The sequence below is a fragment of the Peromyscus californicus genome, unplaced genomic scaffold (assembly GCF_007827085.1).
Source record: "Peromyscus californicus insignis strain IS unplaced genomic scaffold, ASM782708v3 Scaffold_22__1_contigs__length_63687245, whole genome shotgun sequence".
NCBI classification, from domain to species: Eukaryota; Metazoa; Chordata; class Mammalia; order Rodentia; family Cricetidae; genus Peromyscus; species Peromyscus californicus.
Window position 1 is genome coordinate 46,323,444 of NW_026294525.1, and position 25,487 is coordinate 46,348,930.

The 25,487-nt window shown below is 41.0% G+C and overlaps 1 pseudogene; it reads right to left on the reverse strand.

The window, feature by feature from the left end:
• The window catches only part of LOC128118608 (amine sulfotransferase-like), a 57,616-nt pseudogene that overhangs the window by 25,786 nt on the left and 6,343 nt on the right, over positions 1 to 25,487 (reverse strand).

The window sequence follows — 25,487 nt, forward strand, 5'->3', positions numbered from 1 at the left end:
TTCTAATTGGCAACTAGTATTTGTAGATTAATGGGTATGTTCTTATAATACCACACATGTACACACTGTGCTGTGGGATGTTCTGTATGGCAAATGTGTTGCTGATTAGTCAATAAATAAAACACTGATTGGCCATTGGCTAGGCAGGAAGTGTAGGTGGGACAAGGAGGAGAATAAAGCTGGGAAGTGGAAGGCTGAGTCAGAGAGACACTGCCAGCCGCCATGATGAGAAACAGCATGTGAAGATGCCGGTAAGCCATGAGCCACGTGGCAAGGTATAGATTTATAGAAATGGATTAATTTAAGTTGTAAGAACAGTTAGCAAGAAGCCTGCTACGGCCATACAGTTTGTAACCAATATAAGTCTCTGTGTTTACTTGGTTGGGTCTGAGAGGCTGTGGGACTGGTGGGTGAGAGAGATTTGTCCTGACTGTGGGCCAGGCAGGAAAACTAGCTACAACACTGTGCTAAAATTACTTCTTTGTACTGTTTGGAGCCTTATGAGTTATTTCTTCTAGATCTTCATAAATATAATTATCTAGGGTATTGGATGCCCTTTCACTGTGTGTTACAGGCAGTCCTGTTCCTCTCTGAGACTTTCTTAGAAGTTTGCTGTCACAATTTCAGAAAGCTTAACAAAATTGACATGCATTCAGTTCCTTCCTTTTTGTGCTTCTTAAGCGCAATCCTAGGTGTCCAAGTTTCCATGAATAAATACACTGTAGGGAAAGAAGAGGTCAAGGTTTCCAGTTTACTTACTGATTCTTGGATTAGTAACCATTCAAGTAAGATAACAAACAACAATGAAACTCTTTGGGAAATACTTATAAACACCCAACCCTATTTCCACTTCAAATGAATGTGGGTGTGATCAAATGTAATTGTACTAATGTTTGACCTTATTTATTAATAATGATTCAAAATGATTTGCCTGTGCAAATTTTGATATGAGCATTCACTCTCATTATTCTGAGGATGAGATTATGGTGAATTCCATCAAACTGTCCCTGCAATTTTGAAATGACCGTTCTTGAGAAGATGTCACAGACTCCAGAGGTATAACAACTAAAGTGTCTGATATCTTGCATGGCTCATTACCATCCATAACCATTGTTCTAGCCTTCATCCAAGACCTCCAGGAGCAGCTAGTCATTCTCTAGGGAATACCAGGTTATTTAAGGCACAAAACCAAGAGTGTGATAGGATGAAGACGCTTGGTTTACACTTTCCTTTCATTGCCATGATGAGGCCAGGTTGGCAGTTGGCAGTATGGACCACAGCCAGGGTACAGCTCAGGTTGCAGTGTGTAAATGTGCATCTAGACACAAATTGGTTCCAGATCCATAAAAGGAAGAATCTCCTAAAATATTTCTGTAAACCTTGATGTGGTTATACACTGGAAAAATAAAATTAATCTCCAAATAACTATTTTGTCTCACAAAAAATATCTAAGAAGAGCTTCCAGAGCACTGGAACAGGTGAAGATTGGTGGGAAATGACCCTTCAAAGGAAAGCCATGCTTGCTGTTGGCTGTACTGTTAACTGTAAAACAAAACAAAACCTAAAGCCTCTATTTCTGACCAGTCTCTTACTACACAGATATTTGTAAAAATGCAGCAGTTTAACTTGCTAGTGTATACCAGGATGACGTATTTTTCAGATCTGGACAAGTAAGGTCTAGAGTCCAGGATCTACAGTAAAATGAGATGGTTATTCTCATAGTCTTGAAGTTCTGTGACACATGTAAACATTCCAAAAGTAGAAAGCAAGGTAGCACTTGAAGTGAACAATGAAATTGATTTTGAAATTGTATTTTTATCTTTGCATGCTTGTACATGTGCCTGTGTGTGTTTGTGGTGCATATCTGGTGATTGTGTATATGATGCACATGTGGTGGGCAAGTGTGTGAGAGAGAAGGATTGATGCATTTATATGTTCATATGTGAGTGCAGGCACATGCATGTGTGGTGGTCAGAGTACAATTGCCTTCCATCTTGGTTGAGATATGTTCATTTTCTGAGTATGTAGTCCAGCTGGTTCATGAACATCTGGGGATTCTCCTGTCTCTGTCTCCCACCTCACCATTGGAAGGTCAAGATTATAGACACACATTACCACATCTGGCTTACAAGAGTTTAAGTGATCTCATCTCAGGTCCTTAGGCTTACAAGGTCAAGACATGCACTTTGCACAATGAGCCATCACCTCTGTCTTGAAAAGACTTCTATGAACAAACCATCTACAATCCCATTGTCTGTAGTGTTTGGCAACAACCACACATGAACTAATTTTGAAAAGGGCATGTGAAATTTTAAGGAGGATGGATTTTGCTTGTTTGTTTGTTTTTTGTTTTTCAAGACAGGGTTTCTCTGTGTAATTTTGGTGCCTGTCTTGGACCTCACTCTGTAGACCAGCCTAGCCTCGAACTCACAAAGATCTACCTGGCTCTGCCACCTGAGTGCTGGGATTAAAGGCATGTGCCACTACCACCTGGCTTTTTTTTTTAAGATTTATTTTTTATATTGTATCAACCACAGTAAAAGCAAAAATCAAGACCTCCAAGTGTTGACCCTGGAGACTCAGAAGTCACCACTGAAATAGGATTTTCCTGTCCCCAGCAGGACACCACTGCTCCAGCACTGCTCTGTACTAATGGACTTCACACCTCAAGAAAGTGTGTGTGAGTGTGTGTGCTGCTGAGTGCAAAAGCTTCTTAAATTGTATTAAGTAGACCCCAGTTCCTGTAGAATACTTTTAAGGTAAGTGATATATGATGGAAAATTCATCCTAAATGATGAAGCACTTGCATATTTCCACTCAGGAGAAATTATTTCATACTATGTCATCCCCGTCCAACAGACCAAACAGGTCAGTGCTCCCCGGGTGTCTGCTCCTGGCTCTATGTGGCACATCTCACTATCATAACATTCCTACTTCCCACCAGAGTGCACATTGTGTTCTCTCTCCAATGGTGGCCTTCTCTCCTACAGATTGGGGTTTCATTTAGATTTTGTCTGCTTATAAATTGCTTTGTAAGTGTAGGTTTGCTGCTGTGGGTGAGTTGACAGGAGCCATGGTTGCCCACATAACACTAAAGCAAAGACAAGACATTAAAGCACATGCCCACTCCTGGCACTTACCAGATTTTGGATACGTGACTAGGAAGACATCATCATCTCTAATTTCAAAATCTTCCATTGTTTCTAAATGCTCAATGTTCACAAAACATTTCTCAAAATTATATCCCTTAAATTTAAATAAGTATTCACTTGCACTGTCCATGGTTATTCACCTAGAAGTAAATACATAGAATACATTTTGTGTGTCAAGTATTATACAGCACTGAGTAATAATTACTGGGAGGTCAGTATGTGCCAAGCACCATTTAAATATCTTATGTATATAAATATTTACTGTGAAAAACAAATTTCATAGATTATGTTATCTGAATTTCATAATACTTTAATGATGCTTTATTTTTCAAATCACCTCATCAAATACGAGGAATAGAAGAGTAAAATGTGAAGTACATTTTCCTGTAATTCCATGTGAGAAGGATTATCACAATCCTAAATATACAGATGAGAAAATGGGGCTACAGAGATGTCAACCACATTATTCAAGGATGCCCAGCTAGCCACCCTCAAAGGATTTCATAACCAAAAATTGGGCACAGTCCACACAGATAATCTAGAATATTTTGTGGGTTTTTTTTAACCTGCATGTTTTAATTCTTACAAAAGTAAGAAACTCTCCAGGGTGATCTTTTGTATATGTAGGGTTTGGATAATCTGCTCCCTCAAAATGAGGCTTCTGCAACTTATCTACTTAGTGGCTCTAGAAATGGGCAACATTTGTGTTTCTGCAAGTAACTTATAATTACAGTAACTTATAGTTACAGTTATAGTAACTTATAGTTGCAAGGTTTCCTATGAAACTTTTCATAATTTTAATTTCCAAACAAAGAATCTAACATGAGAACTGCAATTTAAGTCTAAATAATAAATGAACTAAAAATATAAATCAAATAATCTCAAGACAAACCTGATCTTGTCAATGTTTGATCAAGCCATATATCTCCACTGAATCTGCCAGAGAACTCGCTGAAGGTTAAGGTGGTCAGAGGATGCTCACTGTTCTGATAGTACCTTAGCACTAGCATGCTTCCCCATGTCAGTTGTTTATTTTTAAAAATTCTGTCCCCAAGAAATTCAATTTGATAAAATCTAAAAAATAAAGCATTGACTAAATTGCATGTCAATAATCAACACTTAATTTGGTGTGTGGATGATTTGGGTGAGACAAGCACTCGCTACATAGTCTAGGCTGGCCCAGAACTCAGTATGTAGACCAGGCTAGCCTCAATGTGCATGGATGATATTGGCTGTATTGGAATTACCTTCATGTGGAGGATGCCTGACATATTCCTTTACAGACATCTACCAGGTAGATAATCACTTAACCAGACCATGACTTATAATGCCTGATTGGAAACCTCTTGCCTTGCAGGTTCCCTAACTGACAGCTCAAGTCCAAGCACCCTGACTATAGAGTTTTGGAAATAAAAAGGTCAGCCTAAAGGGACACATACAATTCCAGTGGAGGTAGGTAACACTGGTATTGAAAAAGAAAACTTAGATTTATCCTCCGGAGTGTGCTGAAGAAAATGCACAGCACATAACACTGACCAATGGGGAGTCCATTCACAGAGACTGTTACTGAAGTACAGAGGAAACAAAGGTGAGTCGCTGCCACACCTCACCTAACACCCACAACACCTTCCACATACCATCTAAAGAGCCGCTCGTGATGTATTCCATCCTGACCATCCTGGAGAGGAGTGTCAGAATGCCGCTGTAAGCACACGGGATGAAATTTTCACTTGTTCTTTATTGTGTTCAGTGACCTACCTGGGCTGTCTTTCATGAGAAAGAGGAGGAGAGGGGAGCCAGAGAGAGAAGGAGGAGAGGGACAATGGGAGAGAGACAGAAAATTTCATTCTCTAAAACAAGGAGAGGAAAGAGGGGATGAAGAAGGTTCGCTATGGAAGTAGACATCAGAGGTTTTTAGTGACAAAAGGAAAAATGATTATTCAATGGAAAAGCTGACGTATGTTCCCTTTGTATTTTTGCATTGAACCTCGAGAAAAAGAGGAAAACAAAATTAATAAGAAAAAAAACTATTGAGACAAGGTCTCTTCGTGTAGTCCTGGCAGGCCTGGAACTCACTGCATAGACCAGGCTGATCTCCAACTCACAGAGATCCACCTTCTTCTGCATCCAGAGTTCTGGGATGGAAGTCAAGCACCACCATACCCAGACCATAAAAAGGTAATTATACATATATTATGCAGAAGAGAGGGAAAGCCTTGGTAGTCTTTAAATCTATTCCTTTCTACTCACAGTTTGCAGATCAATGGAAGAAGCAAAACCAGTTCTGATGGAATGTTAAGAAAAGCAGGAACTGATGGTTACTGGGGTATAAATAGTCCCTGCCACATTTTTCTTGGCCAATTACAAGTGTTCTTGGAAAAGTAAAGTGAACTCAACCAGGACACGTTGGGTAAGATTGTGCTGGTAACTAGGAAAAACTTATCACATGTTCTTAGGAGAGTGAAATACGTTACACATTAGGAGATTATAGTTAAATATTATAGAGATATGGAAGAAAAATTTCATATTTACTAAATTATGAGGATTATTATGCAAACAGCAAGTTATATTTGATACCTACAGCTAAAACTTGCTTGGATAAATTCTGGAACATGGTGGTAACCAAATCCTTTTAAGAATATCTGAGTGGGTAGTTTCAATTTTTCAGGGCTTTATTACCCTTTCCTTTATCCCAGTTGGTCCTGGTTATGGATTTTTCTGTTTGTTTTCATTTTGGTTTTTGTTTTTGTTGGGTTTGGTTTTTTGTTTTGTTTTGTTCTGTTTTGTCCACTTGGCACACTATAGGCCATCTGTGAAAGGGGAACCTTGGTTGAGGCCTCATCAAAACTGCCTCTAGAGGAGTCTGTGTGGCATTTTCTTAATTAATGATCAGTGTAAGGAGTTGAGCCCACCGTGGGAAGCGCCACCCCTGGATAGATTGTGCTGGGTTGTACAAAAGAGCACACTAAGCAAGCCATGTCAAGTAAGCCAGTAAGCAGCAATCTTCCATAGGCTCTGCCTCAGGTCCTGGCCCCAGGTTCCTGCCTAGAGTTCCTATTCCAACTTTTGTTCATGGTGGGGTATAAGTGGTAAAATAAAATAAACTCTTTCCTGCCCAAGTTGCTTTGGGTCATGATTTTATCACAGCAACAGAGAGAAAACTAAGTCACCATCTGTGCTGGCTAGTTTTACGTCAACCTGACACAAGCTAGAATTATCTGAAAGGAGGGGACCTCAATTGAGAAAATGCCTCCAAAACGTCAGGCTAGAAAGTATTTTCTTAATTAGTGGTTTATGGGGAGGCCATTGTGAGTCACGCCATCTCTGGACTGGTGGTCCTGTGTTATATAAGAAAGCAGGCTATGCAAGCCATGGAGAGCAAGCTAGCAAGCAGCACCTCTCCATGGTCTCTGCACCAAATCCTGCCTCCCGGTTCCTGCTCTGTTTGAGTTCCTGTCCTGACTTCCACCCATGATGAACAGTGATGTGGACGTATAAGCCCAATAAACCCTGTCCTTCCCAAGTTCCTTTGGTCATGGTCAACAGCAACAGTAGCCCTAAGATGCCATCCTCCTGTTGACTGCACCTAGTCTGTTCCCACCATTGCCAAAAACAGATCCTACCAGTGAAGGTTCCAGTAGTTTTTATAACATCATTGTATATATTAATTTATTTTCCAGTGCCTTCTTAGTGATATCCTTCCAACCCTGTTCCTCTTCTTTGATGTAGATATTACCTGCCTTTGGCTTTCTACAATACTGGGCTTTTGTTCGAGGCCTGTTCTTCTCTCATCTCTCAGCCCATTTTTCAGTCTTTTGTTTCCCACATGCACTGCTGTTAGGTAATGATTCTCAGGTTCCCATAAACACAGAACTGGACTGCAGGAGAGATTCTTATTCTGTTCATTGTACAAATCTTTCCTGGTAAGAGAATAGAACGCAATCTAGGGGTAATTTAAGCTTCTGACATTGAGCTTGTCCCATTTTACATAACGCTGTAAACTAAGGAAATATTTGTAAAATAATCCAGGTTATGAGGCAAGCATAGTACAAAATATGGATATCAATGGTAGAAAACTACTTACCAAAATAAAGCTCAGCCAAGACTTTCTGGTCATGTTAATATGAACGTCATTGAACTGGATGCTTTCAGGGTCTTAGATGTATAGAGCTTATGAACATGGAAAGGATGGGAGAGAGGGAGACGGTACACTTGGAACAAAATGCAAACAATCTATGATACTGTAATTGGTAGAAGGTACAACAAAATCCTCCTTTCACTCACGGGATTTTTACTGAAGTTTGAAAACATAGAGAGATGAATAGGTTTATCCCAGTTCATGAGAAAATATTTGCAATACATACAAAAAAAAACTGAGATTCATTTTTTTACGAAGAATTTCTTCAAATGAGTAAGAAAAACAACCAACTCCATAAGAAGGAGCAAAAATTGTGACTAGATAAATATACATAATAAATCTCAGTGAGTATTCCTATTTATGGAATCTGATCTTTCTCTTTAATATTCATTGGAATACAAATTAAAAACGCATCATAGACTGATTCTATAACTTGATTATTGTGAATAGTACATCAAACACATGGCTATGCGGTTCAGATCTGTTCACCGCAGGACAGTAAATGTACTTGTGAGGGCTCTTTGTCTTGGTCTGTGTTCTGACTGTTACTATATTACTGTTTTGTTCCATGTGTTTAAGGGGACTGGATCCCCCCGACTGAACTGGGATAAGCAGGTGGCTCCTGCCAGGTGTGGCTAGCGTATTGCAAGAGAAGTCATCTGTTAGACGGGACTCGATAACCACAAATGAGGCCATCATCTCAGTGCTGAAATACTGGTATTTGGTTGTCTAAGTGTTATTTGTTTCTGTCTACTAACCTCCCTCATTTTCCTGGAAGAGAAGGAGAGAGAGGCACGGCAAGGGCCGCCTCCCTCTGTCTTGCTATCAGGCCTGCAGCACAGGTGGAGCCAGTCTTGGCCAGCAGGAGAAGCCTGGAGCCAGCCAGCAGCTTTCAGAGGGTGAGGGTACATGTTCTCGGTGCAGGCAGACAGGGACAGGAGCTACGGGCGAAGTGGCAGGGAATTTACTGTCTACAACTGTCAAGCTGTGTGAAAGCTGAGCAGAGAATCTGGGGTTAATTGTTAATTATTATAGTCAGGGGAGTTAACAAAAGTCTTTTTCAGGAACACTGGCAGCCAAGGGCACACTCTGTGCCCACTGTCTCCCCTCCCCTTCCTTCCTAGGACAAGTTCTTCTTCACTGTGATAATATCAAGGTCTCTTCTGCTAGCAAGCAGCTTCCCACTTTAACCCTTCTTTGTCCTGATACTCATTGAGAAAAGATGTTGAATGACCAGCCTGCATATTTTGAAAAGCTTTTACTTTAGAATAAAAGTCAAAAGTATATTATGTTTGGGAAAAAATATGCTTTTGCCTCCACAGGAAAAGAAAAATACATGGAGTGTGGTCATTTGAGTTCAATGGATTACAAATACTTGTCATCATTTAAGAGAACTGATTACCAATTATTATTGGTTAAGATAAGAAAACCTGCTGCTAATCTCACATGTTTCACATTGATACAGGTTTTTATATATTAATGCAATTATAAGTTTTTTGTTATGATATATGCATATATATATCTATATGTTTCTATTCTTGTTTGAAATGTTATACCTAGTCGATGTTCTAAACTGCTGGGAAGAAACCACAAGAAAATGGACTTTGATGGAAATTTGCATGTTGTCTAAAAAGCAGGAGAAGGTGACAAACTGCAATAATGATAGGAAAGGAAAAAAATGAATTTGTCTATGTCTGGCTGATCCAGAAGAGCAAACATAGAGAAAGGCCTGATCTGGAGGTACATGGGAGTTATAGACGGCCAGAGAGAACTAAGTATGTGAACTATGCTGAATTTGAAGGGGAACTGTAAGATATATTTGGGATTTAACCATGTTATGTTAATTCTGGTTGGCTTTCTTCATTTTAAAAATAGCTGATTCTTCATTGCAAAATGTTTATGTTAAAAATGGAAATACATACATGTATGTGTATGTGAACACTCATGTGACTTAGGTTTAACTCTATGTATGTGAATATAAGCTAGCTTTAATTCCGTACTGTATGAATGAAAGTTGGATCCAACTGTGTGTATGTGTGCTTGTAAATATTGTTTAATCTTAAACAGCAACCACACAGTCTTCCTCCATCTTGGCTGGTGACCTCATTGTGACGTGGGCAGCCACGTGGCTGTCAATAATCTTGAACTGAGGTTATAGAATACCTCTCTTAGTTCTAATGAGCTCTCTATTCATTGTATCTCCTTTTAGGCTAAGGAGGCAACAAGCCTCAAGTATTTTGGATCGGGATAGATTTCTATATAATTCATGTCACAAAAATAAGGTTTATAAAAGATAGGATTGAAAAGTAATGTTTATTTAATAAAATATTAAAACTACACTGCAATGCTTTTATACACAAGAATGCACCTTGCTCTGGCAGGTAAACTTTGCAATTTAAGAGTCTCCCAGATGATAGTGGCTTTTAAGGCATGAAGGGATCATGGGAAATAACTGAGGGTTGCGGACCTTAGCAGTTTTACCAGGTGGTAGCCATGAGAAGCACCAGCCACAGGAAAATGGAATAGGCTTGATTCTAGAAGGAATTTTGGAAAGGAACAAAATGTAATAAATGTTCCATTTACTAAACAACAAATTGATTGGCTATTTCAAAATAATGATTCTTGGGCAATTGCTTTTGCTTAATTTTGGGGGGTCAAATTGATAATCATTATCCTGCTGATCAATTATTACAGTTTGCTCAGATGCATTCTTTTATTTTTCCTAAAGTGTTGACGAAACTCCTGTGAAAGATGCTGCTTTGGTTTTTACTGACGGTTCTCCTAATGGGAAAAGAGCTTATGCAATTAATGGTAAGGGATACGTAGTTCAAACGGTTCTGGTGGAAGGTTCACCTCAACTCCCCTCTCCATCTCTTTCCCCAAACCCTCCCCTTCAAAGCCCGCTAAACATGGCTCCTCCTCTAGAGATACTCAAGACCACTCCCACGGGGTATTTAAGCTGCATCCCAGAAAATAAACACATGGTTTTCTGGTCTGTCCTCCATGTCTCCTCTCTGGGGGACTGAAGAATCGCTCAGGAGTGCTTTACTCATTAAACTGGGGCTTTTCTAATTCAGTTTGATTTGGATTGCTATGTCAGTGGAGAGGCTTATCAGGATGAAAAAAAAAAAACCTTATCATCTGAGGGGGCATTGATTTTTCCCCACTGGCCCAGGGACACATGGTGGGAAAGCACCCCTCTCCCCCCGACCTGCTCTCTGCCAGACTAAGATCTGCTTTTGGCTGGCTAAGTTGCCCTTTTCAAGTCGTTGCCTAAGAGGCCCAGGGCCTCTTCGATTTTTGGGGTGTCCTGCCAAAGATGCAGCTGCGCCAGGCCCCTGACCCATTCTGGAGCAAAGGGCTGCCTTCATTCCGTGGGATCCTCTTCTCCAGAAGACATTTTATTGAAGAGAATTTCCTACACCCTCCCGTGTTTTTGATCCAAGACCTACCACAGTGGATGCATTGTGCTAGGCTTTGGGTCCCTGGCACAGACTTGTGAAATGGGCACTTGCCACTCAAAGCCTAATCCCCAAATGCCCCTGTGCTATCTTTTAGAAAATCTGTTCGTACTGGGGCTATCTGATACCATCTGTCCTAATAGCTTGATTTCAAGGTGGCTTCCTGAGACAACCTTAGAATTTTCCATCCTCCACGATCTTGAAAATTTTTGTAGGCTTGGAGATAATTGGACAGAACTGCCCTACATCCATGGTTTTTTAGTTCTGTGTTCCTGCCCTCCCTCAGAGGCCAATATCTCACAGCACCGTGTTGTTGGCTAGGGTCATGGCACCTCCAGATTCCCGCCTACCTGGGAACTGGGATCCTGAAAATTACACTCCGACCACGCTGCCAGGGACACGGCTCCCTCCCACACCTCCCCCAAACTCTGCCTACCCAACCCTCTCCTACTGGGCCACAAATGGAAGACCGAATCCCTCCTCCTTACCCTCCTTCCTGTCCTCCCCTCCCTCACTGCTCCTCCCTATCAATGCCTCAACTTACACCCTGGTTCCCTTTTACATACTGGCCTAATACCCCCAAATGTTCCCCAGTTTCTTCTCATACTCAGGTTTGCCAGACTCCTGCCCTCCTCTGCCCTCTCCGAGAGGTAGCTGGAGCCAACAGAATTCTCCAAGTCCACGTGCCCTTCTCCCTTCAGGACCTCTCACAAATAGAGAAGCAATTGGGTTCCTTCTCTGCTAATCCTTCTGTTTATATCAAGGAGTTCTGTTATCTGTCCCAGGCCTGATCTTTATGTGATTCAGACCTCCACCCTCACTCCTGAGTATGGTGATACTTTAATTGTACTGAAATGTGATTTTATTTGTATGTATATTTGTATAGAGACCTGGAGGTCTGTACAGACGGGCAGTGACGAGGAGGTCATGTAACAGTTGGGTTTACAACCAATGAGAAGGCAGAATAGAAAGTCAATAAAAAGCACAAACACACAGGAAGTAGGTCTCTTGCGGAGAGGTAGGACAGCAGCGGCAGTGAAGGGTAAGGTTTTTAATCTCAGCTCTTAGCTATTGCTCTGACCTCTTGGCTTTCCTCACTGAATCGGCTCTGTGTTTCTATTTAAAAAGACGGTTACACCTACACCTGAGGAACGAGTTCAGGCAGCAGCTAGGCAGTATGCAGACCAAACCCACCTAGTGGACAATACAGTCCCTGTGGGTGATGTGGCAGGGCCAGCTACAGAGGTTTACTGGGATTACCAACCAGGTCAAAACGGCCGCCCGAGAAGAGACCTCATGATTTGTTGCCTCCTCCAAGGTATGGAAATGGTCTTGTACAAAGTTGTGAATTTTGATAAGCTCCGAGAGATACCACAGCTAGCCGACAAAAAAAACAGCCTTTTTTCTGAACAAGTCACAAAAGACCATGGTTCAGTATACTTGCCTTGACCCAGCCTCCCCAGCCAAAGCCATAGTCCTGGCCAACCTTTTCATTTCTCAGTCAGCGCCAGATATTAGAAAAAAAATAATTAAAAAGGCTGAGGAGGGTCCCCAAACTCCCCTACCAAGGAATTGGTGAAAACGGCTTTTAAAGTTTTTAATGCTCAAAAAGAGACAGCCGAGTCTTCCCGACAGACAAGGCTGCAACAGAAGGCTATGCTCCAAGCCCAAGCCTTAGCAGCTGCCCTGAGGCCACCAGGGCCCCCACAAGGGGGACAAGGGAAGTCAACCACGAGGCTCCATCCCAAGTCAACTCCACCAGAAGCCTGCCTTAAATGCAGCAAGCAGGGTCACTGGTCATGGTATTGCCCTGACCCCCAGCTGCCCAGGAGGCCATGCCCTATCTGCCGACAGCCTGGACACTGGAGATCTGAATGCCTCCATTCGGGCTCATCCTCTATGCCATGCCATGGAGGTTCAGCCTCACCGACATTGGCAATCTGAGACTCTGCTGGCCTTGGAACTCCTAAGCCTGGCAGAGGACTGACATGGCCTAGACCTGCTCACTCCCATTGGCTTCTCTGAACCTAGGGTGATGCTGTAGGTAGCGGGTAAGTCCATTGACTTTCTTTTGGACACAGGAGCTATCTATTCTGTTTTGATATCTCACTCAGGTCCTATAGTTCCCTCACCAATTTCTGTCATGGGGTGGATGTAATCCCTCCCTTCCCACTTAAGACCCTGACATTTCCCTGCATTCTTGCAGGGCAATTCTTCTCACACTCTTTTCTGGTTATATCTGTTTGCCCTACACCTCTGCTTGGTCACAATATTCTCAGCTGCTTTGGGGCCACATCCACCTTGGCCACCACACTCTCACCTGAGTATTTCATAGGTCCATTCACAGGAGGCCTTCCAGATACATCAGCCTCTGCACCAGCTTTGAGAACACAAACCCGGCGAGGATTGGCAGTGTCATAGAGCTCCTGTTGGAAGCTCTCAACATCTTCTAGAAGCTCCACATTCCCTATTGCCCACAATCCTCAGGAAAGGTTGAGAAGGCCAATGGACTCATCAAACAACAGCTTACCAAGCTCTCCACTGAACTTGGGTTATCTTGGCCCTCCCTTCTCCCAATTGCTCTTAACCTGTCAGGCTACCCCACGCTCTCCTACAGGCCTGAGCCCTTTTGAGCTCCTTTATGGAAGGCCCTTCCTCTTCAATCACCATCTCCCAGCCCAAATCTCCCACTGGCCAGGTACCCCTACCTCTCCCTTCTGAGGTCCCTTCTTCATTCAGATACTGACAACTGCCTCCCTGCCCCAACACCATCAGACCCAATTGCCCCGAGCCTGCCCCACTCTCCCCAGGGGACAGAATACTCCTCAAACAGCTAGCTCCTAAGCCGCTTGAGCCCAATGGACAGGACCTTATACTGTGACCCTCACCACCCCATAGGGCTGCCAAGCTCCTGGAACAGATATCCATGTTGGTACCATCTCTCTAGGCTCAAGCAGGCACCTATTCAGGATACATGGTCTGTCCAGCAACTGAGACCTTCCACCCTCCAGTTCAGTCTGTGGTCGTTTCCCAAGGGTCACAAACTCTGTAACAGCCAACTCTAGCCAAAAGAGATAAGGAAGAGGTGACTGATTAAAGGATCAATCCATCAAGAGGACATTACGATTATAAACTTAGAATGGACAAGCACAGGTGCACCTAGTTTCATGAGACAAATGCTGATAGATTTAAAGTTAATACGGACACCAATGCAGTCATAGTAGATGACTCCAATACTCTCTTCTCATCAATAGATAAATCATTTAGGCAAAATGTGAATAGAGAAGCATTAGAGCTAAGTGACATCATGGATCAATCGTACTTAACAGATATCTAGAGAACACTCCACCCAAACACGAAACAATTCACATTCTTCTCATCCATTAGACTTATTCAAAAACTGATCACGTGTCGGGGAACATGTAAAAGTAGTACCTTTCAATACTAAGAACAATAAAATGTACAAGGTTAGTTGTTAAAATACACAATGTCAATTTCAGAATCAAGATTCAAATGATATTTTAAGAAATGAATATAAGTCCAGAGGCAAAAATGTTTAACCAAAAGACACTTAAAACAGATAAAAACATAATTAAAAGGGGGATATTTCTGAATCCGTTCAATTAACCTGTGTCTTTGGAGGCCATTCATATTTAAAGTTATTACTGAAATTGTGTGTTGATTGTTGGGATGGTGTTGCTGCTGTTTGTGTTTTCAGTACTACTTTGCCTTTCAGTACTCACAGCTTGATTTGCTTTCTTTCGACAGTCTCTTGGCTACTCTTCAGTACTAAGTACTGCTTCCAGTATTCTCTGTAGAGCTGGCCTGGTGGACATTAATTCTTTTAGTCTATTTATACCATGGCAAATGTTTCTTTGTCCTTCAACTGTGGAAGACAATTTTGCTGAGTATAGTAGTCTGTATTGGCATCTGTGGTGTTTTAGAATTTGAAGTAGATTGCTCTGAGTTCTTTTGGCTTTGATTTCCATTGCAAAATCAGCTGTTATTCTAACGGGTTTTTCTTTTATGTGGATTGTGATTTTTCTTGTCCAACTTTCAAAACCCTCTTTTTTTTTTTTTTGTATATTTAGTGTTTTAACTATACTATGCCCTGAAAGTTTCTCTTCTGATCCTTTTATTTAGTGTTCTATGTGCTCTTTGTATCTGTATGGATATGTCCATCTTTAATCTGGGGGTTGTAGGGTACCCAGCCCTAGTTGACAAATCTACAACACAAACCCTATAGCCAAAACTCACGGAACATCATAGAAGAGTAGGTACAAAAATTTTAAGAGTCAGATATTCAGGACAACTTCTATAAGATAGCGTCTTCTATATGTAATAGGGAAGCAGCTCCCACAAAATCTCAACACTATGACATGCCAGCATGGATAGGAGAAATTTCCCAAGGCTCTACTCTAGATGAAAAACTACAATCAATCAGTGGCTGCTGAGAAAGTAAGATTCAGTCTTCTCCAGGGACTATTGACAGCTAATGGTGGCTGGGGAAAGGATGTCATTTTTCTTCAGTAGTGTAGCCACTGGTAAGTTGTTCATGTTCCAGCAAATAACTTCCTATGCACCATCATGCAAGTAACCCTTTTTAAACTCAGTAGGTCACAACACAAGAAAGACATGAAAGTAGGAAGCAAACTTGCTGGGAAGAAGAAAATTTTCACTGTGGGGAACAGGATGAGGCAGCATAGTAAGAGTGAGAACAGTAATTTATTGCGTGCATGAACCAAAACTGTCAAAGAACACAAAATTGAAAAAATTATACCACGTGGGCACATATTCTTATGGAAATGTGCTTTATTTAAGGGCACATGGCCTTTGTGAGAGGCTGCGGTTGTTGAAGTCTTGTAACTAGCATCCCAGTGTGTTCTCTCTCTCTCTCTCTCTCTCTCTCTCTCTCTCTCTCTCTCTCTCTCTCTCTCTCTCCTCTCTCTCTCTCTTGCTTAAAATGACTCCATTTTTTTTTCGAGACAGGGTTTCTCTGTATAGTTTTGGTGCCTGTCCTGGATCTTGCTTTGTAGACCAGGCTGGCCTCAAACTCACAGAGATCTCCCTGGCTCTGCCTCCCAAGTGCTGGGATTAAAGGCGTGCGCCACCACCATCTGGCATGACTCCATTTTAAATTGACTGTATTCTTAAATCCTGCTTATGACCAAAATCTTTCTTCAAAAATATCCCTTGTTGTGGAATATTAGTTGAAGATGTGTTACATTCATTTATGCTGTGGAATATTAGTTTAATGATGCAAAGATGTGTTGCGTACTTCTATGTTACATTTGTTTACCGCTGTGAAACTGTGCTACTCTGCCTGTCTAAAAAGAGCTGAACAGTCAATAGCAAGGCAGGAGAGAGAGCAGGCAGGGCTGGCAGGCAGACAAAATACATAAAAGAGAGAAGAGGGAGGAATAAGAAAATGACAAAGAGACAGGACATCAAGGGCCAGCCACCCAGCTATACAGCAAGTCATGGAGTAAAAAGTAAAGAAAGGTATATAGAACAGAGAAAGGGAAAAGCCCAGAGGCAAAAGATAGATGGAATAACTTAAGAAAAGCTGGCTAGAAACAAGTCAAGCTAAGGCTGGGCATTCATAAGAAAGAATAAGTCTCCATGTATTTATTTGGGAGCCTCCAGGAGAGTCAAACAACCAACTACAATCACTCATCTTGTAGTTAAGTTGTGATAATTCTTTGGTGACAGAACAGATCTGTCTAGTAGTTGGTCTCCTGTTTTCTGGCCCCACATCAGGTCAAAGAGATCATCAATTAGAAGTTGCTGTCAAAATCCTTTTAGTTGGGCTGGAGAGATGGGTCAGTGGTTACGAGCACTTGCTGCTCTTCCAGAGGACCTAGGTTGATTCACAGCACACACGAAGGGTCACAACACTCTGTAACTCTAGTTCAAGGAGATTCAGTGTTCTCCTCTGACCTCTGCAGGTGCACACACCTGTGGTACACAGACATACATGCAGGTATAAACATAATAAAATAAACTTAAATTTAGACAAATAGAGCCCAAGTTGTTAACAGTGAGATAAGATACAAATGGTGCTGAGAGGAAGTTAGCCCAAGTTGTTTGCACTGAGATTAAATACAAAGATCAGGAGATGATGTCAGTGCATAAACAGCTCGTAAACAAAGAAATGAGTATAGGGTGACCTTTAGAATGATTGGTTGGTTCCTTCCACCTGCTCCTAGGGTTCTGAGGTTTTTGCTATAAAAGAGGCTTACTGCCTATCAATAAAGAGTTCTTGCTTGACTTGACTCCCTGCTGTGTCTGATTGTCTCCAGGTAAGAGGGAGGCTGGGGAACTGGGGAGCTGAGTGGCACACTTACCTTTTCTCAGTCCCAGGCCACCTCTTCAGAAGTGACCTAAGTTCCTGGTGGGGGAAGACCCCACACATAGTGAGTTCCAGGCCTAACATGACTACACAGGAAGACTTTGTCTCAAATAAAATAAAATATAAATTTGATGTCTCAAAGCAGAATATTTGCTCCTTCATCAACAAATATTTCCCTGGATTGCTCTATTATATCTAGAATCAAAACTTTTACCATGAATTTTGAAAACATATGAAATTGTCATCTTATCGTTAGGGTTTTTTAATACACAGTATGAAGGTTAAAATAATAATTTTAGATGTTTTAAATACATATGAAATAAACCTAAATTTTATTAAGCACAGTACATTTTAAAACCCTATTAAAAATAGAATGTTGAATGCCAGGTGGTGGTGGCCCACGCCTTTAATCTCAGCACTTGGGAGGCAGAGGCAGGTGGATCTCTCAGAGTTCCAGGCCAGCCTGGTCTATACAGTGAGTTCTAGGACAGTCAGAGCTGTTACACAGATATACCCTGTCTTGAATAACTAGGAGGGAAAAGGGATTTTGAAGAAAATAATCAAAAGAAGTTTTTACAACACAACTAAAAATAGGCAAGGGTTATGTATCATTTCTTCTGGCTGTCTTTAATCTACTTCCAAACAAATTATTTCATACAAGTCTTAGATCTCCACATCTGAAAGACCCTTATAAACAATCTGAGACTGCTATGCAACACAGGAGAAGGAAGGAAAGAGCTGTAAACAAATTGCCCTTGGGGCTAGAGAGATGACTCAGCAGTTAAGAGCACTGGCTGTTCTTCCAGAGGTCCTAAGTTCAATTCCCAGCAACCACATGGTAGCTCACAATCATCTATAATAGGATCTGATGCCCTCTTCTGGCTTGCAGGTATTAAAATCCATCACTAAGAGAAGGTCAAGGACACAGGCACAAGGAGAGATCACTACTTCCCCCAAACCTGGGGGAGTACATGAAGTTCTGGAGACACATCCAGACAAGGTGAGAAAGGCTGCTTGCTATTCTGGGATTAGAGTGAACCATTCAGTGCATTCCATCATAATTTATTTCTGTTCCCTTTCACTGGATACTCTATGTTGTGGGTGTAATTGATCAAATATAAAGAAGACTGTTTTGGTTTGGACCTTAAATATCCCCAAGTCAAAGGCTTGGTTGCTAGGCTACAACACCATTGGGATATGGTGTAATCATTCAGAAGGTGGAGTCTAAAAGGAAATACTGTCGTTGGAAGCAATGCTCTTGAAGAATATTTTGGAACCTCCCACTACTTCTTACCTTTCTTTTGCTTCTTGGCTACCATAAAGGGAACAGCTTTACTCTTTTACATACATGATCTGTCTCATCATGGATCCAAAGTAAGGGACCAGGAACTGAAACAATGCACCAAAATAAATCTTTCTACCTCTTAAGTTGATTTTCTCGGGTACTCTGCCACAGTGATAAAAAGACAGCTAATATGAGATAGTGATCCTTGGAGTGCTGTTGGTGGTGTTGGCAATATCTAATAATGGAGTTTAACGGCCTTCACAATTTCTCATGAGAGGAGTCTGGGGAAGTTTGGAAAAGAATATTGTAGAACTTAATAGGCACTTCTGTGGATGCTCAAGGCATCCAAATGTGACAGAAATACAATTTACTGGGCTCACTGCTAAGGGTTTGACTTCAGTCTCAGAGGGGACTTTGGACTTAGACCTCTGAACAATACTGGAACTGTTAGGACATAGTGACTCTTGGAAATAGACTATTTGGATTTTGATTTAAGAGCTGGACATGAGTCTTTAACAGACCAGTGCCAAATGCTATGGTCTTTTTTTTTTTTATCTTGTTTTCTCCTTTTATTGAAAATAGATTTTTTTCTCACATAATATATCCTGAATATGATTTCCCCTCTTTCCACTCCTCCCAGTTCCTCCCCACCTCCCTGCCCATACAGATCCACTCCCTTTCTATCTCTCATTAGAAAACAAACAGGCTTCTAAGGGATCATAATAAAACAGAATATAGTAAAATAAAACAAAAACTAACACAATAGAAGTGGACAAAACAAAGAGAAGGAAAAGAGCCCAAGAGAAGGCACCAAAGTCAGAGACCCACTCATTTGCACACTCAGGAACCCTATAAAAACACTAAACTGGAAACCATACTGTATGCACAGAGGTGCAGAGGATATGGTTTTTTATCTTAAATGTCTCCCAAAGGTCTATATGCTGAATGCTTGGTCAACAAGCCTGGGGCACCATGCTTACAGTGAAGGCTTGAGCTGGCAGGGTGTGGAGCCTAGCAGAAGGAAGTTAGGTCACTGGGGGTATGCCGTTGAAAGGGATATTGGGAACTGTGGCCCCTTCTCCCTCTATTTTGCTTCATGTCCCCTATCAAATGAGCTGCTTTGCTCCACTAGTGATTCTTTAGCATGATGTTCAAGTCCAAACCAAAGTACCAGTCAACCATGCAGTAAAATCTGAGACCATGGGCCCAAATTAACATTTACTTTAGGTTGTCAATTGGGTATCTCACCATTTTGTCACAGTGACAATGTGGTGATGTGAATGAGAATGACCCCAATAATCTCATACATTTGAATGATTGGTTTCTAGTTGGTGAAACTACTTGGGAAGGAGTGGGATCTGTGGTTTTGTTGGAGGAAGTGTGTTACTGGGCATGGGCTTTGAGGTTTCAAAAGCTCATGCCATTCCATTAGTGCCCTCCCTGCCCTCACCCTCTGCTAATGCCTTGTGCTTGTAGATCAAGATGTAGCTCTCAGCTACTGCTCCAGCACCATACCTACCCGTCTGTTGTCATATTCCTTGCCATTATGGTCATGGACCCACCCCCTGAAACTGTAAGCCCCAATGCTTTCTTCTGTATGTTCCCATGGTCATGGTTTCTTATCACAGCAACAAGAAAGGAACTATGACAGATGGAAAGCTTATGACCAGAAACATGGGATAAACCAGAATGAACCCAAGAACATTTCCCACTCAGTTACTGACAACCTTACTGTGAGTAAAGGGAGTTTCAGTGAATTGTAATCAGTATCCACAAACAACTATCGGGATTCATTTTCCCGTCCATAAACAGAATACAATACAGCTGCATCAGTCAAGTGTCCCTTGAACAAAACATAGTAAGATTAAAGCCTGGTTTTCTCTTTTGTGGCCCTCAAACCCCTGGGAACTAAGCAAGGGGCAAGTGACTCCTGAAAAGAGAAGAAAATAAACTGTGGTCACCACTGCTTACACTGTGTCCAGTTCTATTCTAAGACTTGACTGGTGTTTTCCAAATGATATACTTCATTCCAGGATTGTCACACAAAATTAATGGCAAGTAATTTTTATTTGTTTTCCATAGATGATACACAAGTGGTTCATCCATTCAATCATTTCTAATTATAATAAACTTTAATTATATTTAAATTAATAAAATAGTATCTGCTATAGCATTATAGATCATTGTTTATGTAGTATTCATAATAAATGTATTTATATTTACCTAATAGATATTTTAAATATAAGACTTGATAAATAAAATGTCTAAATGTTTCCATTACCAGGAAAGGTAAGAGAAAGGAAATACATTGATTACCTCCAAGACTGTGTCCACAACGGCAATCATCTACTAAGTTTCATGTTATTAGATATTTTTCTTTTCACTCACATGTCTGTATATTCACTGCAGTCACTCAATCATCAAAGTAAAACAAAAAAAGCAGAAACTTTGTTCCACAATGCTAAAAACATTTTGAGGTAATTTTTGTTCATTCATTTTACAAATATCTTACAAAATCAGTAAAATCTCAAATAAATGTTGTCTTTCAGTTACATGAAATGATTTAAGTAAGTCATTAATGAAAATTAGTTTATACATTCTTTTATGATGGAATCTATTCTGATATGTAAGGTGTATTTCCTTTTTATAATATATTTTTACTATTTCTTTGAGAACTGCATAGATACTTTTGACGATAATCATGCCCAACTCCTCCTAACTTCTCTCAGGTCCACTCCCGACTCCTTACAACCCCAACTTCATGCTCCACCTTTTGTAATTTAATAACTCATTGACTCCAATTTGTATTGTTCAACTACTCCTGGTTGGGGCCATTCATCAGGGGATGACCTACCTACGAGGAGCCACACCTTTAGAGTGCACTATTGCCCTGCACACATTCTGGAAGCCATCGATGGTCCACAGCCCCTTCAGTTAGTGGTGGGGGCTTGTCGGTGACTTTCCTCTCCATGCTAGAGTGTTGACTGGCTTGAACTTGTGCAGGCAACCACAGTTGATGTGAGTTCCTGACCACAGCAGCCCTGTCATGTCCAAAAGACACTGCTTCACTCTGGTCCTCTCCACCTTCCGGCTCAGTCTTTCCGCCTCCTCTTGAGCCTTGATTCTATAACAAAGATATCGCGGTTTGCAGGTGAGCACTCTGCCCACACCGAAGTACCTGCATTTTCACTAGCTTGAGTTTCTATATTAAACTACTGCAAGAAGAAAACTCCTTTAGGTCTGAAAGCTGTACGGCTCTAAGGGTGAATCAGTTTTTTTTCTCTAAGTGACTGCTCCTCCGTGTTTCTGTTCTCCTGGGGCTACCACCCTTATCCAGTGTGTGTCCAGTGTGTGCCTCCATCATATCTCAATTGCAATGAAGATAAAAAGGAGAAAAAGATCCTTAAGACAAAACTTGTACCAATTACCATAAAAAGTATTCATATTTCTAATATATCTTTTTTTCGTGTGTGTGTGTGTGTGTGTGTGTGTGTGTGTGTGTGTGTGTGTGTGTGTGTGGTGTGTGTGTAGTGTGAGAGAGGAAGCAGGGGGGACCTGCGGAGTTCAGAGGAAAACTTGCAGCAGTCTGTTGCCCCACCCTGTGGCCATGTGACCACACCTAGGTCATCAGCTCAGCCGTAGATGCCTGTCTCATCTCACTGGCCCACTTCTAACTTAACTTTCCATTTCACTTTTAAGATTCCCTTCTATGATACTCATCTTAGTTCCTTTTGCTGCTCGGAGCTGCCAATTGCACAACCATGCTGAAGCTACCATGGATGAATGCTTTAACCACTAGGTGGCACTCAAGAAGACCGCACTCTGAAGACCATTTACTTCATTTGGTTGATAGATGGCGATAAGTGTCTTTGTATGACCGAAGTATTGTATAGTCACATTACAATTACCATGAAGAATAGACCTTATGCTTAGAAAGGGGGTCTCTACCATGAAAAAAAAATACCTAATACTGTATTTAATCCTATGCTATCTCAGGGTGAAATTCAGATAGATCTCATTTCTGTTAGAATCTAACAGAAAAACAGACATCTTTATTTTCATCATAAATAATATAGACTAATAAAAGGGGAAAAAACCCATACTCCATAGCTCCAATAGAAACACAGCTGTCTCCTTGATAGGTACCGATATCCTTGAAGCTTGGAGACCTGTGTGACTCCCATGTTCACGGTTTTCTTTGTAACAGAGCTGTCTTTTGTATCTGATATTTACTTGCTAATGTCCACAACACTCAGTTCACCTCTAAGGGAATACTAGATTGTTTATTCTGAGTCAAATATGAGTCATCATCACTCAAGAACAGGTTGTCCGAAATGACATTCCAACACAGAAGCAGTTACATGAATTTTCAATAGTCACAGAACAGAAGAAAATCACAGATTAAGGCATTTATCAAATACATTAGTGAGGTCCCAGGTAGGTAAGCTGCAGGAAAGCAGGGAGATGTTATAAAGGTTTCAGGTCTTATCTGAAGGCAATTTGAGTGGTCTGCTGACATCACACACTCCCGAAGTTGTACCTATGGAGATCCAGGCAGGGTGACAAATGGCTACCAAGATAACTAACAACAATCAAAGCAAGTTTGGCCCTGGATCTGCAACTTCCCAGCTCTCCACCATCGCCAAGTTCTTGTCAGTCAACTGGTCTTGTAGAAGCTTTAATATAAGTGAGGGTTTGGTTTTTGCAAACCTCAGTTCATACTAACTTGTGCCCTAGGAGCCACTCCTGGGACTGAGTCCAACTTAAACCCAAGACTTCATATCTTTTAATGCCTTTAATTTTCCCTTAACCAGTGAAGACTGAAGCTCTGTGATCCCCGCCATGGAGGAAGGAGTTATTTTCTGTCCAATCATCTGAGATTCTCACCCCATCATAAAGGCAGTACGCTAAACATAAAAGCTGTCCAGTGTTAAACCTCCAATCAGCATCAACACAATTTTAGTTTCCCCTTCCTAATAAACCCGTCTTCCTGGGTTCCATGAGGTCACAGGCCTCCAGGGGAAGTTTAGTGTCTGCATGTCAGCAGAGGCAGATCTTCCTCTCTGCCCTGCCTTCTTGATCTTTGCTGACCTTTACTAATGTGCCTTATTCTACCTGAACAGTCACACAGTGTCTCTTACATAACACTGACAACTGCATGTGGTAGCCATGGAGCTTGCCTGGTACTCTCATTCAACTCGCTCAGTGGCCTCTAGATTCCGATCGTAATCTCCTGTAGACGACCTTGACCCTTTTTCATCATTTAAAAGAAACATGGGAGCTCTGCACTATGGGAAAACAGTTCTCAGCCATAGTGTATATGCAACTCTTTTATATGGACTTTTCTCTTTCATAGTTTTTAAATTGTTTAAATTGAGGTCTAATTTACACACTATTCATGAGTACTAACCCACTGATAGACTTTGTAAAATATATATTTGCCAACCCAGATTTCCAGTTAATTTCCTCTACCTCATAGGCAATACGTACTTTCATTTTAACATAGTATCTCCTGTTCTAAGACTTTATATAAATGGCATCATGTTGCTGCACATACTGTGGAGATCATCTGTTTCTAATGTGACCTAATGTGTCCCTTTCATAGTATTCTACCCCATAAAATAACACCATTTCTTTGTTCACTCACCTGCTGACGACATTCAGCTTGTTTCCAGTCTGGACTTTTCTGAATAAAGTTGCTGTGAATAGTCTTGAATAGAATCTAATTTGGGATTCCTAAGTCTCCTGCAAAAAAATACTTAACACTTGTGGCCCACAGAGTAGACGACTGGTCTGCTTCCATCCCACCATGCTCCATGCCAGCGTCCTGCCCGCAGTCCCTGCTGCTCCACACTCACCAACGCCAGGGCTGCCACTATTCTAAATTTTAAATACTCTAATGAAGGTGAATGTACATTGTTTTCATTTCCTCTGGATTCCTTCACTTTCCTGATACAGAAATCCACAAGCAATATGACCTAACAATACTAGTAACTTGAAATCCTTAAGTATTACTAACAATACATTAAAAAGTAGCCAAATTGTTCCACATGTAACAGAATATAAATTAGAATATAAATCTAATTACTATGAGTTTGTAAAGAATCCTTTGCCTAGGAAACTGATGAGACACGACAGCTATTTTATTAAATGCTGAAAACTCCTAACACATTTCTGAATATGACAAAGTAAAACCTTTCTTTTGGTTGTACAGTGATTATGTTCTAATGCTATCAGGGATTACTAAAACTACAATGTAAGCTTGGGTACATACGGACATTCTATGCTCAGCTACATATGGACTGTTCCCAGCAAGGAATACCTAGTACATTAGAAATCTGTGCAGGATTTTTGACTCCTAACCACCATGGTTACACCAAGGGGACAACCAGAAGTTGGAAGCATTACTAATGCCGTCCAGATTCACTGGCTCCAGCACAGCTTGGGGTCAGTGAGAAGTCCCTAAGCACACACATGGAGAACCATCCCAACGAACCTGCCAGCCTGTTGGTTCTACCATCTTTTCTTATTGATTTACCAGGGTGCTTTATTTTTGTAACTTTTACTTACCTAAATTTTTAATACCACACTTATTGGTGAACTTATATGAAACAAAGATTTTAATGTTCCAAAGAACAGTTTTTCTTGAAAAAGAGTTACACAAAACCCAACCGCTATAAATCATAATTCAAACAAAACAGCAGGCTAGCCAGATGTGGTAGTACATTCTCTTATTGTCTCTGCATTCAGAGAACTGAGGCTGGAAGACTATAAGTTCCAAGGCATCCTGGGCTACACTATGAGGTCCTACTTCAAGAACTGAGGGATCCACAATAAATAGAAATAAATAAAATAAAAACTAATAATAAGAATTGGATTGCCTGAGTCCTGTTCTATAAAAACATCTCAGTTCAGTGCTAGTTATATAGTTCAAAGGTACAGCACTGCTTGACATGTAGGAGGCCCAGAGTTTGATTGCGAGCACCATTAAAAAATTACCTAATTCAAATTCCACATCCACTAAAACTTCTTTGCTTCTCAGAATTCTTGTAACTCACTTTCTATAATTTTTCACATACTACTTGCCCATATTGTTTAT